We start from the raw sequence: 9,931 nt of genomic DNA, 5'->3' as shown, positions 1-9,931 counted from the left end.
GATTATATTATATATTTACTTATTATTTATTTTTCTTTATATTGTGTATTTTTATTTCTTATACTTTCTATTTACTAATAATTTTATATTTTAAGATTGATTTACATTTTAAGATAGATGTTTAAATACTAATGTACTTTTTCTATTTTTTTAAATTGTGTATTTCCTTTTCTTATACTTTCTATTTGCGTAATATCTATATTTTACATTTTAAGATAGATGTTTAAATCTTAATATACTTTTTCCATTGTTTGTAAGTTGTGTATTTCTTTTTCTTATATTTTCTATTTACTTAATATCTATATTTTACATTTTAAGATAGATGTTTAATATTTAATATACTCTTTACATTTTTAAAAAATTGTGCATTTACTTATTATCCCTTATATACTAAAGCACAAGTCACCTAACAAATAAAAATCTGACACATGGCATTGGTTTAAAAAAAATTAAAATACTGACAAAAAATCATGTTAAATCCTAAAATTTCTAAAATTCCAAATAACTAAATCCCTAAAATATCTCACATAATCACTTCACGTTCTTCACCAAAAAAAAGAAAAAAAAAACTTTCACGTTCTAAAATTACAGTTACAATTTAAAACTGTTTTCTTTTTAAATAAGTTTGACTAAAAAACTTTACTCTCTACTAATCTCCTTCTCTCTCTCCTTCCTCTTCTCCATTGTTTCATATTCTTCTTTTTTACGATTACAAGTTTTTGACTGAAGCAAAAACAACATAGGACATAAGGTTTATAATTACTTTGACCGAGTATACTCATGTTTCAAAGCTTAATTCTTTTTAAACTTCAAAGCTTTTTTTTTTGGCAGCATAAATTTCAAAGCTTAATTCTCCAATAAATGAGTGACAAATCGAAGCTTTGTCAGCAACAAAGGTAACAACAAATATCCCCATCTCTATTATACAAAACATGGTATCTTACAAATCTGTTTCTATGGTTTAATTTTAGAAATGTTCTCGCTTTGCTTTTTTCATATATTTAGCATTTCAAAGGAAAAAAAAACATTGATAATATAGATTTCTTTTCTTTTATTATTTTAGATGCTGAAGAACAAAAAAGGTACGTAAACAAAATTTATAATGGACTAAACTAATTATCAATTTATGGAACACGTTTATTTGTTTTGGTGATAATTCAGGGAAGGAGAGTAAGAGGCTCATCTTAGATCACACTTCCATGGCCCATAAGAAACTTGAGAAGTACCACAAGAAGAAAAGAAGAAAGGAAAAATGTTGTGATTATTAGAAATCAACAAATAGGGCATAAGATAGTCAGGTAAGTATTCCATATTTTTTGTGTTTGTGTGTTTATAATCTGATAAAATATATCTTATTTTCTTTACTTTTGATTCAACATACACTTCTGGTTTTTTTTCTTAGATAGTATTATTGAATTTGTAGATTCCCTCATAAAAAGAAATACCGAAGCAAAAAACATCGTTGAATAAAAACAAATACAAAAAAGAATGTAACTAAAAAAGTGTACGTGAGTGAGAGAATAAGAAAATGACTATAAAATATAATAACCTCAATTATCTTCAAAACTAAGTTGACATTTAATTGTACTTTTGCAAGATATTTTTTTTTTGTTGTTGTTTGATCATATTTAATGATTAAGTTGGTTTTAGAAAAAATATTAACTTTATATATTTTGTGTCTATATTGAATTGTTTTAAATTATAAACATCAAAATGTTAATATTATTTTAATTATAAATTTTAATTATATATATATGTTCAAAATAAACATATATAAAATAATGCCCGTACGTAGTACGGGAGATAATACTAGTTGTATATATAATTCATATATTTATATATTTATAATATTTACTTATTATTTATTTTTTTATATATTGAGTATTTCTCTTTTTTATACTTTATATTTAGTTAATGTCTATATTTTATATTTTAAGATAGATGTTTAAATCTTTACGTATTTTTCTATTTTTAATGTAAAACGGTAATGTTTAATAGAAGAACTTGGACAAATAGTCAAACATATTTATGTTTAATGTAGTATTTCCATTTTTATGTTGTATGTTTTACTTATATTTATTATTTTCGAAATTATATATAATGTTTTTTGTTTTTTTTATAAAACGGTAATGTTACATTATGGAGATAAGCCGTCTTTTTTTTTTAAGTGAAAAATAGTAATCTTACATATGTTTAATGTAGTTTTTCCATTTTTTAATGCTGTATGTTTACATATTTTTTACAATTTTTGAAAATAATTAATATTAAAATGTAAAACTATATTTTATGCCACGTGTCATCTTTCGGGATAAATTTTTTCCGCTGATGTGGACGCCCTATGGAGCCTCAAAAGCTCTCTTTTATTAGTAGAGAGAAATTATATATAATGTTTTTTGTTTTTTTTTATAAAACGGTAATGTTACATTATGGAGATAAGCCGTCTTTTTTTTTAAGTGAAAAATAGTAATCTTACATATGTTTAATGTAGTTTTTCCATTTTTTAATGCTGTATGTTTACATATTTTTTACAATTTTTGAAAATAATTAATATTAAAATGTAAAACTATATTTTATGCCACGTGTCATCTTTCGGGATAAATTTTTTCCGCTGATGTGGACGCCCTATGGAGCCTCAAAAGCTCCCTTTTATTAGTAGAGATTCTTGGGTTCACCCCCTAAGGTGAACCTCTAGGTTCACCAACCAATAGGATTTCATTATTTCAAATTCGATATCTTCTAAAAAAGGAAACAAAATATTGTCAAGTTATATTATGTTTTTAAAATAAAAAGGTAAAAAGAATAATAGTTACAAAAAAAAAAAATATTTTTTAAAAATATTGTTAACGTCGTCAGCAAAACACTAAACCCTAAATCCTAATCCCTAAACCATAAATCCGAAACCCTAAACCCTTGGGTAAATCCTAAACCCTTGGGTAAATCCTAAACTTTTGGATGAATCATAAACTCTAAATCAAAAACACTGAACACAAAAATCATAAACCCTTGAATGTTTTAGTGTTTAGTGTTTTTGATTTAGTGTTTATGATTTATCCAAGAGTTTAGGGTTTATCCAAGGGTTTAGGGTTTCGAATTTAGGGATTAGGATTTAGGGTTTAGTTTTTTTCTGACGACGTTAAAAATATTTTTTGTAATTACTACAATTTTTTTTTAATTTTTATCTTTTTATTTTAAAAACATAATATAACTTGACAATATTTTGTTTCCTTTTATAAAAGATATCAAATTTGAAATAACATAATCCTATTGGTTGGTGAACCTACAGATTCACCCTAGGGAGTGAACCCAAGAATAAGTCTTCTTATATTTGTCATCCTTCATCATCGAACTTTGTATTATCATTTATAATAAAATACTGACGATATTTATATAGACGTGCGAAAGAATATTTTAAACTAGCAAACCAACATTAGTCTGACTATACTTAGACTCTAAATGGTACTGCGATTTGAGCAGTACGGAATAAACGGTTTAACTGCAATGCGGTTTCTTTTTTTTTTTTTTTTTTTTTTTGACGTTAAAATGCTATTCTATTACTCAAACTTGAGGTGGCCTGGATAACCAGACCGGAATAGAACAACCAACAAAGTGTAACTCTCTACGGAAAGATCTAGCAGTCTTAGTTAAAAAATCTGCAGTCTGATTATGCGCTCGTGGAACGTAAGTAATGTTGAAGTCCGGGAAGCAGATTTGTAGCGTCTCTATTCTCTCCAATTCCGTCGCAAAGCTTGGCCATGCCTGGGGATCCTTAACCATAGCAATCAGTTCCTTACAGTCTGTCCCAAATATCTGGCAGGTTTTAATAGTTATAAAAACGTATAAATATATGGTATATATAGACTCCAAATTGTGACTGCAGTTTGAGCGGTGCGGGACAAGCGGTTCAACTGCGGTTCGGTTCTAGCAGTTATAAAAATGTATAGATATATAATATATGTAAAGATTTTTGTTATTGTTAACTGCAATGCGGGACGGGAAGGTTCATAACATTCGAAACCTCATATAAGTTCCCCATTTGAACCGCTAGAGGATATCTAGTAAAAAATATAATAGGAAACTTCTACATATTATAGTTATTTTCAAGTACCTAGACCTTGAGAGCTTTACCGTTTATATTATAGTCACGTGACAAAAATAAAAATATCACCAAATTATTTGTTGTGTGAGAGTCTGCGAATACAATTGCAAAAGACTACTCATTTCGTTCCTAAATATAAAATGTTTAGAAATATTTTTATATTTCAATATGTAAGATGTTCTTATATTTTTAGGTAACTTTAACTTTATCAGAAACTATGTAACCAATCAAATTTAATAATTATATTTTGTAATTGGTTTAGTTGTTTTAATTTATAATTTTAATAATACGGTTTAGATAAAAACAGATTTTTTAATAACTGTGTTTTACTTAAATCGTCTTACATTTAGAAACGAAAGGGAGTATGTTTATATTAATAGTATCATCTTCTAGTCAGTAGACTTTTTTCTTCATGGGAAACCAGTAAATCACTTCGCTTCTTAACACCATATATTATGATATACAAGCTCCACTAGTGTGTTAATGGTTTATACAGTCACACGAAACTTACTCCGTGTGAAAATGCATGGGTATTATTAACAGAAAAAGGAACAGTCAGTCATGGACTTAAATGGTATACAATATGTTAATAACTTGTTATTATGTAACATTATTCATTTACCATAATGCGACCTCTCACGAGACTCAACTTTCGGCTACAATTGGACAAAAGGAAAGGCTTGCTACTTTTTGCCGACCTTTTATTATAAATAAAAAAGTTCTAATTCGTCAACAACAAAGGATAAGTTTTCTAGAAGCATCGGAGGATAGCAAAGTAGATTGATTCATCATTCATATCATCATACGACGACAAAAAGACTAGACTATTGTAATTTATACACCACGGTCGTTGCAAATCTATCTATCTATTTATATAAACTAGAGTTTGTTCACTCCTGGTGCTGCCACCTCAGCTAAGAAAGTCATTGGCTTTGAGAACAACATGTGTTCAAGTTTCTGAATTGTTTTTTGTTTGGCAAAACAATTAATTTTGGGTTTGGACAATTTAGTCACTTGAGCTGCAACATAAATATTTGGTACCAAACATTTTTTGTCTTTATTTTTAACATCATGACTAATCATTTCTAGGGTTCCAGCCGTTTTTGAACCGATAATGGAATCTCAATTACGTTACGAAAGAAAACTATGTCCGGCCAATCCCCGATCTAAGTTGTCGTCGTGTCGACTGGATTTCTTCCCTCTTGTATTGGAAAATCAGCAACGTTACGGAACTCAACCGGATTCAGTCTGTGTCATTAAAGTTATTCTTAAAAATATACGATTTAGATCTATATATTTAAATTTTAATCTATTTATATAAACTAGAGTTTGTTCACTCCTGGTGCTGCCACCTCAGCTAAGAAAGTCATTGGCTTTGAGAACAACATGTGTTCAAGTTTCTTAATTGTTTTTTGTTTGGCAAAACAATTAATTTTGGGCTTGGACAATTTAGTCACTTGAGCTGCAACATAAATATTTGGTACCAAACATTTTTTGTCTTTATTTTTAACATCATGACTAATCATTTCTAGGGTTCCAGCCGTTTTTGAACCGATAATGGAATCTCAATTACGTTACGAAAGAAAACTATGTCCGGCCAATCCCCGATCTAAGTTGTCGTCGTGTCGACTGGATTTCTTCCCTCTTGTATTGGAAAATCAGCAACGTTACGGAACTCAACCGGATTCAGTCTGTGTCATTAAAGTTATTCTTTAAAATATACGATTTAGATCTATATATTTAAATTTTAAAATTTTATGATTATATTCAAATAAAGTTATTGATTCAAACTCTATGTTTTTATTTTACTACTATTTTATCTTATAAATGCTATTTTGATTTTTTTTTTCATATTTAAAGCTATTTTTCCATTTCAAAATGTATATAATTTTCAGATCTGAAAAATATTCGATAGAATAGACTTATAATGAAGTTTGCTTAAAATTTAAAGATATTAGACTTCATAAGCCATAAATTGTAAACAGACTTTATTAAAAGTCTACTAAATATGATTTTAATTTTTTTTTTTTATGTTTTTTTTTTCTTATGATTTTATCTTATTTTACAGAATATTTGTTCCATGGTTTTCAAATCCTTCCGAGTAAATGTAAAATTTACATGTGTCAAATATGAATGTGCATTTTGTGTTTATTTAAAATAAATTTATAAATTCAAACTTTATGTTTTTGCTTTGCTAATATTCTAGCTTAAAATATATTTAACAAATCTAAATCAATTTTTCAAGTTTTGAAGCTATTTTTGCAAGTCTTAAAAATTTGCATGTTATTTTCACTTGGGCCTATCCGGAACGTACTTGGGCTCACCATCTGATTAGAAGTATGACAGAATCTGAAGTCGATTTGAAGCGTTCTTGACTCATCAGCTATTGGGATTCTCGGAGGAGGTAGCGGAAATGCGTGGGAGCTACCAAATCGTAGAAATTAAAAATTATAAAGTATCAAAGGTGATAGTATAGAAAATTTAAAAGAGAGTTTAATTCCACGAAAGACCGCCGTCTAGGATTCTATTTAAACATACGATTAAATATTTAGTCAGAATATTTTTCTTCGCTTTCTTATTTTAATTGTAACATAAAGGATTTAAAATATCCCAAAACCATTCAGTTCAGATAGATGACTGTAAAACTCAGTGTACGAGATTAAGTAAGAAAATATTTACTTAATCTATACAAGAAATTATTATTAGAAAAAAACAATTTTGACATTGTAACAAACCCGCAACAAGTACTAAAACTTCTTCGCATATTGGAAAACATCAATTGTGGTATAGGTAATTATATCTATACTACAGTTTTGCTATGCACAAGAGAGCATGAGGAATGCATGAAATTTATAGATTTCTATGAGCGACAAACTGGCATGTTTGGAGCTGAATAATGTCTTTATAAGGAAAAAGAAGTTTTATGGAACAATATATGCTCCTTTATAATGCCGTCAAGAAATTGTTATCTCAATAATCTGTGAAATCGATGTAGTGATTATTACTTTAAACAAATGGAGAAGTTCTTTGAGTTAGTTTTACGGTGACTAACAAGTGCATACACTCGACCACTACTCAATTTTCATACTTTCCAGTTTCAACGTTTTCTTATTTTGATTAGCTTTGCTTGACTACCATCTTTGCATTCAATATAACATTCTACTTTTAATAAAAAATGCAACTTCAAATAATCACCACTTCCACTCGAATAATATGTCGAAAGACTATGGTTTCAACATAAAAAGTAGTTACTCTTATAACATACTCGAAAAATTAACCACAACTCAATCCTTCATGAACCAAAACATTACAAACCACAAATAACACACCAAATATGAGATCAATTTTTTTTGTAAAAAGAAATAACATGAAAACCATTTGAAGCCCTCACAACATATCAATGCTACAACTTTTTAATATAGAAACAACTATTGTAACCAAGCAAAATATATCTTATCATATATAATTCTTCCTCACCTAAAACTTTTCAAAAGACAAAAATCATTATCATACATATCATTTGCAAATGCAAACCTAAAACATAAATCACAAAATCATACACAAAATAATAATTTAAATCACAAGTAAAATATATTCCGCCCGTAGGACGGGCCGATCCTAGTTAGAAATGAAATAGCAGTGTCTATCACAACTCTCATAGCTTTGACCAAAAAAAACTATCTCATAGCATTTCCCAACCAGTGTTGATATCTATGTTTCGAATAGTGTCAAATATGTCGACAAGCTGCGATTTTGAGCTTAGTTTTTTCTTCCTTTATTATTTTCATATTTGACGTGCATGTACTTAATATACTATATACTTCTTCCATTTCATTTTAATTGTCGTTCTAGGTTTATGCACACATATTAAGAAAACATATAATTTTGTATATTTTCAAAACAAAAATACAATTATCTATACACCTAACTATTTTTTAACCAATAGAAAAATAAAGTGAAAAATCTTATTAACAAATTTTGCATTTAAACTCTAAAACAATACTTATTTTGAAACAAATTTTTTTTTTCAATTAAATCGAAACGGAAAGAGTATATAGTAAAAGGTTGCTATGTTATTCTACGTATAAGAGCTTAAATTGATTTTGTATCATTTTGAAAGTCAACGTATACGGTTTCAATTCAAAGCCAATTGGTATCTGGTAATGAATGAGTTATGTTGGGTAATTCAGAATGATAGCGCATTCAAATGCAGTTTAAATACATGATACAATAGCTGATATACGCTTATAGAATCTTCTTTGAAACTTTGAACACAAGATGAGAAAATATTAAATTTCTTCTTTTTGAATGAAGAAACATTAAGTTTCATTAAATTTATTATTAAAAAATATTTAATTTCACTGAAATCATATACTTCAGATTTTCATATGACAAATTTGATTGTATATAAACTGTTTTAATCTTGTTACTAGATTTTGATCCGCGCTTAGAAAGCGCGGATTTATTTTTTGAATTTTATAATTTTAATATAATTTTTTATATAAGATAGTTTATAAGTTTGACCACATTATTCGGAACCGAATAATCAATCCGTACCAAATTGAAAAAATGAAACCAAACTTAAACCATCGGAACCGAATAATCAATCCGTACCAAATTGAAAAAATAAAACCAAACTTGAACCAAATTTTATAAATAACCGAACATATCATATATATCTAGAACCAAGATAAATAGATACCTGAATTTTTAAAATACAAATTATATACCTACAAATATTAATTATATGTAATTTCTAAATAACCAAATATCTTAAATATACTATTTATAAGCTGAATTATCCAATAAAAACAAATTACTCAAACATGTTTTTCAAATATTAAAAAAAATATCTTAATAATTCCTCAACATTTAGTCTAATTTTCTACTAAAAGGAACCAAAACACCAATAAGTGGTATCCACAGTCAAACCAGTAAACGCAATCACCATATATAATCTAGTTTCAATTTAATAAAAATCCTTTAAAATCTAAAACCCATATTAACTCGTGAATCTATACCAGATGACATGGTAAAAATCTAAAATAACATGATAATATTTTTTAAATTTTGATTAAATTTCTCATATAAATTTTACTAAGATATAAAATTGAATAAACTACATTTTTTTATGTTATACATTCTAGTTTATAGGTTTTATAATGACTATATTAAGATTAAATTTTTGAGTTTTAGAAATAAAATTATTATTAAGTTGAGTATAGTTGAGTTACCTATAAATGTTAAAAATAAATAATATATTTTATTTAAACATAAAAAAACATTCTAAAATGCTATAATTTCCTGAGAAAATATTTATACAAAACATTTCTCCTAATAAACCCAGTTGTAAAAGATTTTCTATCACAAAAATAACCTATGAAGGTTTTCAAAGAAAAAACTATAATTTTGAAATATAATTAAGCTTGTTGTTGTACTGTGAAGTATTTCTCTCATCGTAATTGAAAGTTAATATGTTTTGACCGTCAAATGGTTTCATGTTTTTAACTTTCTGTTAACCGTACTTGCATCATGTTTTTATGTTAGTTTGGGTCATAAAACATTTAATATGAATTAAAAGTATGGTATTGTTCAGATTTTAATTACCAATAAATTCAAATGTTTTTATAGTAACTGCTTTTGTTAAAGAAAAATGATTGTGGGTTGTATGATTATTAAATCAGTTATAAAATAATATTTAATAGGTTTAGTGGCACAAAAGTAATATTCCAAGGAAACATAGGGGTAAAATATATCAATGATTCTGAATTAATAATATTGATGTATAAATCTTGGTGTATTATAGTAAATTGAGTATTAAATAAGAGCATTGGT

General features: G+C 27.0%; 1 long non-coding RNA gene across 1 annotated transcript; it reads left to right on the top strand.

Annotated features, from left to right (window-relative positions):
* The first annotated feature begins 438 nt into the window (after nt 1-438).
* On the top strand, nt 439-1,239 carry LOC125579189. Its single transcript, XR_007317196.1, has 2 exons — nt 439-896; nt 1,162-1,239. It is a non-coding gene; the product is annotated as an uncharacterized LOC125579189 (long non-coding RNA).
* Nucleotides 1,240-9,931: the final 8,692 nt, after the last annotated feature.

This window comes from Brassica napus, chromosome A10 (genome assembly GCF_020379485.1).
Source record: "Brassica napus cultivar Da-Ae chromosome A10, Da-Ae, whole genome shotgun sequence".
NCBI classification, from domain to species: Eukaryota; Viridiplantae; Streptophyta; class Magnoliopsida; order Brassicales; family Brassicaceae; genus Brassica; species Brassica napus.
This window is presented reverse-complemented; position numbering and strand designations above follow the sequence as displayed.